This window comes from Phascolarctos cinereus, unplaced genomic scaffold, assembly GCF_003287225.1.
Source record: "Phascolarctos cinereus isolate Bilbo 61053 unplaced genomic scaffold, phaCin_HiC Scaffold_220;HRSCAF=808, whole genome shotgun sequence".
In the NCBI taxonomy this organism is placed as follows: domain Eukaryota; kingdom Metazoa; phylum Chordata; class Mammalia; order Diprotodontia; family Phascolarctidae; genus Phascolarctos; species Phascolarctos cinereus.
Window position 1 is genome coordinate 16,970 of NW_027555537.1, and position 10,578 is coordinate 27,547.

Consider the following 10,578-nt stretch of genomic DNA (forward strand, 5'->3'; position numbering starts at 1 on the left):
TGTGTGTGTGTGGCTTGTCATTTGTTCTTGAAGAGGAACATGATATGAGGGAGATGATGGCATGACTTACAATTGACTTTGATATGAATGACAGAGGGCTGTGGAAAGTCACCAGCCTCACTTTCTCCTCCAGATCCATCTGGGTCCAGTGGCCAGATATCAATCAGAACAACTGGAGACAGCCCAGGATGCCGTGATTGTACTTGGCACATGTAAGCTGAGGTCTTTCCAGCTTCTCACTTTGAGTGAGAAAAGGACCATTCAGTGAATAGTCCTCTTTAAGAGGTGAGTCAAGGGATAGCCCCTTTCATTAAAAAAAATATCAAACTGAAAGGGGAATAAACGTTTATTGAATGACTGACTGAAAACCCAGAAGGACTGTATTTGTCCCAGCTTTCTGGCTCACAAGCCTCCATTGCACTAGTCCTTATTAAGCCAGCCAGAATTAATTAGCTTCTAGAAAAGGCAATCCTCAAAGACCATAGTAAGGAGAAGTGGTATAACACATACCCCCAAAACCTGGGTCATGTTCCACCTGAAAGAAAAGCAATATCCAGTGGAGAGAGAGCTCTTAGAGTACAATGACAGTGAAGTGTGTGTGAGGAGAACATGTAGCAAAGGGATAACTCATAACTCTGGCACTTTCTGTCCTTTTCTTCCTTTGTAGAATCCTCATAAAGTTCCCTTCAGGATAGCTTCCAGCTAGATTCGAGGGCTGACTCCTTTCTAGATGGCATACTGGTACTCCTCTCCACTCTGAGAGGTCACACTCTTGAAGCAGCTGCCCTTCTCAGGTGATTGTCTTTCCACAACTATTGCAGGTACCTCCATTAATGTCAGCAATCTGTTGCTATGGGGTTCTTCTTCCTCTGCCTCTAGGAGGTGCTGATATTACAGTCATTCAGCTCCAACAGCCAAGGGGACTTGGGGATCTTCTGAGCTCACCAGGTTATACAAAAACTTCCATCTAGGAAAGCTCATTTGCCTAAGATCAAGAACAATCACAAGAAGACATGAAGCCATTGGTTAACAGTTACCATGCCTGAGTAGTGCAAAAAGAGGCAAGGCAGCCACTTTTCCTCCACCTAGCTCTTCAGGCAGCATTCCTGCTTCCAAGCCAAGAGGGAGAAAGAGACAGAGGGATAGAGAGATTTAGGTACAGAGACAGAAAAAGAGAGGGAGAGACAGAGAAAGAAATAGAGAGAGTTGGGTCATTCCTTTTAAAACCACGCTGAAGTCAGTTTGGAAACTCTGGTCATCACTTCTTAGGGCCAGTTAAAAGATTTTCTCTTCATCTCTAGCGATGTCCATTAATTAGGCACTGCCAGAAGAAACAGGCCTTCATAATTGTCCACTTGGCCTACAACCAGGTAAGGAATATCTTTGCATGCTCTAAGAACTGGCTCCTTTGTGGCCACTATAGCGAGGCTGTATTGCTATTAAGGAAATAACCAACTTTTGAAATTTTTAGTGGTCTTTCTGTCCCTAGATATTTTATGCATCATTACCAAAAGCTCAGTTGTTTTTTTTAAGTGAAACTTCAACCAAAATTTTACCCTAAAATTCTCATCTGTTTTTGTTCTGTACTAGAGAGATTAAAATAACGATAAATTTTCAACTTGACAATGCATATGTCTTTTAGTAGGGATCAAAAATAATGTAACTATGCAGAAAGAAGATAATGACATATTGTAGAACAAATGTCTTGCTTTTAGTGCAATAAGAGTTTGCCCTGGAGATAGGAAGACCTAGGTTCAAATCTACTCTTACACATACTAGCTGTACTACTCTGGGTTTGCCGTTCAACTTTGTCAGCATCCTACGTAAGACACACAATAATTTACAGTTTTAATATAAATATAAGCCAATGCTATCAAATACAAAATTGCTGACATGTATCAGTGGAGTTCCCAAGGTGATGAAATCTCAGGTTTAGACTACCTCAAATAAGTTACAAATGACAAGTCAAGAATAAGTTACAGCAAAAGCAGAGAGGAACAAGGTGAAAGAGTGAAATAAGAAAGAGAAGAAAAAAATCAATGACAAACGTCAAAGAATACTTAAATGAAAATGCCAAAAATATTGTATTCATTCTCTAGCTATTTTCTATTGGCCGTATATACAAACAATAAACAAAAAAATTAGAAAAAACAAATTAGGTCTGGTTGGCGACAGTGAAAAAAAAGCACCAAATGTCTTTGTGCCATTTGTTCTCTTGGCCAGTATTACGATTACCAGTAGCCTTCGATCTGCTGTTAGATGTCAATGAAGAAATTTCATAAGTTTGTATGATGGGCTTGAGTTGATTAGTGATTTCTTTGCCTGAATTTCAATGTTAAAGCCTCTCATCTTCTTTATAGACTCTCTAAAATCCACGAGCTATAAGGGTGGAAACAGTCACACACTAAAAGAAAAGAAAAAGTAGCGTCAGTGGCTCAGGATTTTTGACATTCACTTGTCTAAGACAACTCTATAAGAAAGCTACTTTTTTATGAACAATGGCAACATAGAGCATCAAACCAGGTTTCTACACAATTTCCTAGAAAAGTGTCCTTTTTTAGCATGAGCCTTCCATAAACTGATCTTGTATTTTCAAATATAATTTCTTAATATCTAATTCAAAATTTATCAGCTATCTGCCTGTTCTGCTCAATAGTAGAGTTTTTGTTAGAGGAAACAGTCTGTCCCAAAAGTCTTCGAGCAGTTTTAAGCTTTAATAATCAAAGTAATAATAACAAAAGCTTCAATATTTTAAAAAATAGTTTGTTTTCCCCTAATTACATACAAAGACAATTTTTAACATTTATTTGATTTTAATTTAGAATCCCAAATTATCTCCCTCCCCTCTTCCCTCACCTTCCCCCTCCTGGAGGCAGAAAGCATTTTGATATCGGCTATACATGTTCAATCATGCAAAACACATCACAATATAGGTCCTGTTTGAAAAGAAGACACTGAACCAAAGGAAAAAATACGAAAAAAAAGAAATGAAAACTAATATGTTTTAATCTGCATTCAGACTCCATCACTTCCTTCTCTGGAGGTGGATAACATTTTTCATCATGAGTCCTTTGGAATTGCATTGGATCATGGTATGGCTGAGAATCAGCTTCAGTATCTGAAAACTACACTCATGTTTGGACATATTTGGAGACACGATATTATTTCATGGAGACCTTTCCTACTAGAAAGGAACAATTTTCTAGGAAAATTGGTCAAATGAGATATAATGAATCCTGGACCAAAAAATCCGAAGGGATTTACACAGTAATTGAATAAGATTATAACTCCCTAAGCAACAAATAGGAGAAATAAACTTTTAATGAAAACAGTGATAATTTGAGACCAATCTTTTAGACATTCCTTTTTTAAAATGCCCCTTGTTAGAAAGTGGGGGAGGGGGGAAAATACCTGTTTTTCTCATTTTTCTGCTTCTTCAAGTGCTCTGTTTACTATATATAGATCATTAGTGACAGCTTCCAGGGTATGACAGGCCATTCTATGCCCTCTCTGGGTTCTTGCTTGGTGTCTCTGATGTTCTTCTCAAATTGATCACTTTTGGAGCTGTCTTCTCTTTAACTCTTTCAACCATTTTTAAAGATTCCCGGATCTTCTCAATGGTTTTGTCCGTGAGGGTGAGGAGAGAATGATTACAGTTCTGTCTCTCCTCTATATGATAGGCCAGTTCACTTATCTTCCCTCTAAGATTCCAGGCAAATATAAAAGGGGGAGAGTATTTATCAACTGTGACTAAGAGCAAGGCAGTGAGCAAGGCACTTTACAAAGATCATCTCCTTTGATCCTTACAACAACCCTGGGAGGGAGTTTTGAACATTATCTCCATTTTACAGTTGAGGAAATGGAGGTGGATCGCAGGTTAATGCCTGGGATCACACAGCCAATAACTCTGAAAGGCTAGATTTGAACTCAAGTCTCCCTGACTCCAGGGCCAGGGCTCTATCCTCTGGTCCACCTAGTATCTCACAATCGAGGAGCATAGATATACAATCACACATGTCATCATTCTTAACAAACAACAACAACAAAAACTAAGTCTTCTCACACTGAAGCCAAGTATACAGGGCACTGTGAGTCAGACCAGAAATTCAAGAAAAAGTACAAAATGAGGTCCCAGCCTCAAGGAGCTCATAGTCTGTGCTACCCACACACAGAGAAACAAGAAGCAAAGTCTGGCTAGACTGTTGCCAATAAACTGCAAATTTCACTGGCTGATCCATGAGTGTAGAATAACCGCCACCATTCATATAGCATGTTTATTCCCCACTTTAAGCCTCACAACAAAAAGTGTCAGATAAGTAGTACAGGTTTGGGGGCCCCATTTTACAGGTGAGGAAACTGAGGCTTGGAGCCTTTCCCATGGTCAAACACAGGTCTGCTGACTCCAAGTCTAGTCTTCTATGGATTGTGTCGACTGTCTTTCAATTGAATAGGTATACCTGCTGAAATAGAGTTGATTTAGAGGATCTTACAACTGGGACACTCAGTGAAGGACATGGAGAAGGTCAGGAGGCAATCCAGAAGATTCATAGTTTGGAAAGTTTCCCTTAAGTGAAGAGCACAAAGGGGACCTGTTTGTTTAACTGAAATAGGGAGACCAGAAAGCAGTGACAAAGACCCTGGTTGAGTTTCTGAAAGTACTTCACTTATCTCAACTTACTTTGAGGTAGATGACTCTCCTCAGGTGAGTTTTTCATGATTTGATTTGACCATCTCATTTCACTGAGCTGTTTCTTAAGTTTCTCCACCTTTTCTTCCAAGCTTACCATTGTAGGGGGTTCTTCAAGCTGTGCTCAATACTCAACAGAGTCTTGACTTTTCTCCTTCTCTAGTTGCACGAATTTCGCATGCAAATCTTCTGTCAGCAATGTCTTCATTTTGTTTTGTTCCCAATGAGTTTCTCCCTACATCAAAACAAAGGAGTTAGTCCTTTGTTGTGTTTTAAAGTACTTTCTGTTTCTGGGGTTACATGTACTAGAGCAATATTTGATTAGTCAGTCATTCTTTTGAGTCCAAGTTAAATGCATTAACAAATACAATCTGCATCCACTTCAGCAGCAAACTGAGTAGAGTAGTAGACAAGGAATTAATGCCCTGAGTTTTGAGGCTGAGATTTGTCCCACCTGCCTAGGCCTCAGTTCATCATCTCTAAATCAGGAATCATAATCTTTGTACTCCTTACCTCACAGGGTTATTGTGCAGATTAGTTTGGACAATAGAGATGAAGTGCTTCTTAAGAGAAAAGTCATATTTCCCTCTAAGTCATAAATTATTGTTGTTAACGTTTTTAGTTTCATTTGCGAAAGGCACCTAAGGATTGGTATCTTTAGAGTGAAATCAACTTTTAGCTTAGTTGGGATAGGGTGAGATGTTATTTCCGCCTACTTTATTTGACAGCAGAAGCAATGCTTTTATTACTTCAATTTGTGAAAAAAAGTGGTCACTATGACAGAGACAAAATCAAGGAATCAAACTAGGCCCAGACTCATCTGAGTCTGAGCTCCAGGCTCTGTATGGGATTAAATAGACCAGATTAAATGCAGGGAACATGAAAAATCACTTTCTCTTTAGCTCAGGTTTCTTCTCCTCCCATGTTGCCTCCAAGGAAATCACAGCATGATATTTGAATATAACAAACATCTAGGTCTCCACAGATGTGGGTAAAGGCACTCAAGAAATGTATAATTTGAGTAGGGTGACCTTTGTTCTACCTCTCAGAAAACACAGAAAGGACTCACAGTAATCCATAAACCAGATTTACCATTTCCTTCTTCTCTGTTGATTTCTACCTTTTCCCCAGGGTTGTAATATCCTTGAAAAAACCCTGTGGTTTGGACTCCTTGTGGGAGAAATTAACTTGGAACTAGCAGAGAGGAAATATACTAATATTCTTCTCTCACCCTCAGAGATCCACACTGACCTGCATCGTTTTGGGACTAGCTGAGGGCTTCACTCTCTTGGAAGGAGATTCTAGACAGACAGACTAAACATTGGCCAAGTAACACATTGTCATATTAAGGCTCCAAGTTGTGGTCTTTTGTTCATTCATATTGTGGTGTAGATTTCACTGCTGCCATGTGCATGACCCTCTTCTGGTATCAAGACAACCCCAAAGCCAGGAAATCACCTTCTCAGCCTCTTTTGATAAAAATCTGAGTAGTTGGACCATGCTGCCCAGAGAATTCCTACTTCTTCCTTTTTGCTTTGGGGTCTGGGGCTTTCTTCTCAAGCCATATGGTGGAGAGACCAAGGAACTCATGTGCCTTTGCCTCAAGAGAGACATTAATGGATTCCTCAGAGAGTAATATCCTTCCTCACTCCCCACCCCTCCCTGCCCACCAAATGGGATTCAGGTTCTCTCTATTGGGCCCGGCCATACTTGGAAAGGAGTGAAAAAGGAAGAGGTTGAAAATGAATATTGAAGCCTTCCTTGAAAGGCCAGCACAATGAGATGCCACTGACCCTTGGAACCCTGGCTCCTGATTGGTGGGCACCCAATACTCTCAAGTGGATGCGAGGAGAATGCAAACCACTAGATGGCAGTAGTGTTGTCAGTGGGCATAGTCACACCTTCCATGAAAAGATCATCAGCCCCAAACCTTACCACTCTGTGCACTCATCAAGTTGAGTTAGAGACCTGACATTTGTATCGTGTTTTAAGGTTGGCTAAGAGCTGTACATGTAATACCTTAGGAGACAAAAAAAAAATAGTCCCAACCTTTATTCATGTACCCATACTAGAATGGACACCGAAATAGTTATTTTTGATGAAGACTTTGTTGATGCTGAGACCAATTGGTTTGGGGAGGGAAAGGGAGAGGAAGAGGAAAAGAATATGCATTGACACTCCTAAAGTGTAGCACAAGCCAGCTTTCATTCCCAATGGAATTAAAATTTTAGTAGCTCTTCAGATAAGAGTTCAAATTTAAAAAACTACTAATGTAGTAAAACTCAACTTTTTCAAACCAGACCATGTAATTTCCAAAACATTATTGCAGATTAATTTTCATTAATTTCCACCATGTTATTTAGATGTACACCTAGCTATTTAAAAAAAATAAATTCATAAAATTAATTGCTAGCGCATTCCCCATAGGGCAATCACTTTTTTGGTGTTGGAACGGAATTTTCTCAGGTATAATAATGCCTTCATTTGCAGGACACTCAGAGGTTCACAAAGCATTTCAGATCCATTGACTGATTTGAGCCTCACTATAATCTGTTAGTTAGTTAGTCAGTTAGGTCTTATCATCCCCATTGCATAGATGAATAAATAAACTCTAAGAGCTGAAGCTGTTTATTCACCCAACAACCAACGGAGGGACATAGGAACCACATTTAGATCTCCCCCTAAGTCCTGCATTACACCATACTGCCTGTAATGAATGGCATGAACAACAACACTGTAAAGTAGATGACCTGGAACTATTTGTACCTTAGTGGAAAGTGGCTCTACCTTAAATCATTTGCATCCCCCTTAGATTTTGAGCTCATGGAGAACAGTGCCAGTGTAATGTGACTAGTGAGAGTCCAGCCTTTAAGGAGCATGTGAAATGTGCTTGGCCTCATGCAATTCCTGTCATATGAGCTGGAGTATCCTGCTTCTGAGTAGATAGTAATAGAAGCCCCTATTATGCACTTCAGAGCATGCCCAGAAACAGGCTCAACAAACACCCATGAAGGAAAATGCATCAGCCAAGGTGTACTGTTCATCCTCCTAGTGATGAGCTCTCATTGGCCAACCCATCAATTTAATAGTAGTACTCTCTGTTCAAAAATACTTTTCTCTTCTGGTTGTTAGTACATATCAAATTCCACCATTAAATAATCATTCTTATATCATCTTCTTTTAAAGTTGCATGACAAATGTCCTCACTCCAAAAGTCAAGTACATTTATAATGAAGAAAGGGGAGCATGGATTTTCTACTTACTTCTGCACAAAATCAGAAGTATGGGAATAAATATTTTCTCATCCCTCTAAAAACATCCTCCCCCCAAAAAAAACTCTTTAAGGATGCTAATAATGATGGGCTTTTTGTGTTTTTTTTGCACAATGGGTAAGATTGAAGCCATTAATATAATTTTGAAAATAATAATTTTTGTTGCCATGTACTTCCATGGACCTTCCTTTCTTCTTCTCCAAATCCCATCTCTCTTGAAAGAAGGCGTCAGTGGCACATTTGCCTTCTGAGAATTTTAAGGATTTCTTTTGTTCCACAATCTTTTCTTGAGTTTGGGATGACTCAAACACAGTCTCTTGATAAAGGTGGTGCAGCTGCTCCACCTGCAGAGTTAGCAATTGGATCTCTCACTGCAGGACTTCACTTTCTTGTGTAATGCAGCACATTATTTTACCATTTTAGGTAGTAGGGCCCTTTAAGTCATGGAAAGCAGAAATTAGTGCTTCACCTCACCCCAGACCTCTCTCCTCTTAAATGTAAACAATAGTGAAATGTACTCTTGCATAGTTCAGCACAGCCTGTACCTCCAATGCAAATGGATAAGAAAGCTTGCAATATAATTGCTTTAGATAATTATGTGTATACCAGCGACCAGGACACCTGGTCTGATTCGTGTGATCTCTGACCTGTAATAATGGGGTGCTTGGGTGCTTGTGCTTGTACGTGTCCCCAATTTCTCTCCAGTCTCAGAAACACTGTCTCTGACAACCACTCCCCAGCCCTCAGATCATGTCTCTGGAAGCCTTCCAATTCCTTAGTAAGTTCCTGTCTTGTGAGAAAGCTTTTCCTTGTTGCAGAGCATTCTGTCATCAAGACAGAGGGAGAGGAGTGCCTTGGCCAGCCCAAGGAGTTTTGTCCTTGGCCAGCCCAAGGACTGTTCCTCCTGCCAGACTCCAAAGATCCATACCTCTGTCATCTCCCTCCCTGTCTGGTATACTCCTGTACTTTCCCATCATAGCCCCCAAAGACAGCTGCACCTTTGGATTACCTCATCAGTGTTCCTGGCATTTCTTTCCCATGCTCTTTTCCATATAAACCCTAGCTCGACCCCTGATCAGGGCTGCTTGATTTGGGCAACATACCCCTTGCAGCCACGAGCTTCAATAAATCTCCACTTTAAATTCTCACTGGGTCTTTGTCTCCCATCTGTTCTGGCACAACACCTGCAGGGAAATTACAAAAGTGAGATTTATCCCTATATCTCCTATTTGCTCTTTCCTTTCAAAGCCAAACATGCAATTCCAATCGTTATGGTCAAAGTATGGATTTTGTTATGCTGATACGATTTTCCCTTAGGTCAATCTGTTGTGTAGATCATTGGTTGGAATGAATAGGAGAAAAGAGAGACTGATGGATGGAGACAAAACACTTCAGTTTAAACATAATAATGGAAACATGCATGGAAATTTTCAGGACACCAGAAAATCCTCCACAATGAAAAGAGCTTGAATACTTCCCAAAACCAAGATTTCTATGGAATGACTCTGCAAAAAACATTCAATCCAAAAAACAACAACATTTGTGTGAATTGGAAGTGGAGAAAGAGAGGAAGAGACAGTTTTTGCGAGGAAGATTTCAGGGTTATGAATTATCTGCATGAGTCTATTGGTTCAACTCTTCTGATGAAATTGAACAAGTGATTGAACTTTTTTTTAAGCATCTTATTGATACCTTTTTGTTTTCTATACAATAGATAACCATCCTCTACAGGAAAAAAAGTTTGACGACCATCACATGTTCACTAGATATGCTTCCAAGTGACTTTGGGACATCTCCCTCAGAATTGACATAAGAAGCATTATTGTGTTTTTAACGACTGGAAATGTTGTGATATAAGAAACGGTAAAATTGGCTTTATAGATTGTCTTACTTCTTCTCTTGCCTTAGTGTGGCAAAAGCTCAACAACAGAAATGGACTCAAAATTTAAAAGGAGCCACAAGCATTTCCCAATTTAGGGACCAACTTAACAGAAAATTTTAAAGTGGCAACTTTTCTGCCAACATACTCACAAACATCCAAGAGTGTTGATCAGCACTGATGTCTTGTACCCTTTATCTCACAGCTTCTTCTGTAGCTGGGACCGTGATGAGGGTGTTACTCAGAAGCGTAGTTAGGTGATGGATAAAGCTCTGGGTGGTTTTCCCTTCCCAGTGAAGGGTGACTGGCATTTGCTCCCTTGTGGACATTTCCTTTTCCTTGAGAAATGAATCATGTTGATCATCCCATTCATTGACACACTGACATCGAGTGCACTCTTTAACTCCTGGTGAAAAAAGGTGAATAGTCACTCATTCAACACTTTTTTTTTAATTTAAAATTTTTATTGAAGCCTCCTTCGTGCCAAATGAGGGGCTGCACAGATCCAGACATGACACCCAGGCAAAGGTCAAGCTGCTAGAAAATCTGGTTTACCTTTAGAAGAGGATCAGCCACTTTAGGGTCATTCTAAGGATTGTTGCCTTGAATCGTCCTTCTTTTCAACTTTGCCCGGTGTCTGGGCAACCAGAGAGAATCCTCCTTTTTTCCCTCTTACAGGCCCTTAAGTTGATATTGATCTCTTAGTCCTAATAAAAGTTTGGTTCCCAACTCCATTTTAG

At 39.8% G+C, this 10,578-nt stretch overlaps 1 pseudogene; it reads right to left on the reverse strand.

Moving 5' to 3' along the window:
• Positions 1–3,499: 3,499 nt before the first annotated feature.
• LOC144455340 (uncharacterized) lies at positions 3,500–8,366 on the reverse strand (annotated as a pseudogene).
• Between the last annotated feature and the right edge of the window lie 2,212 nt (positions 8,367–10,578).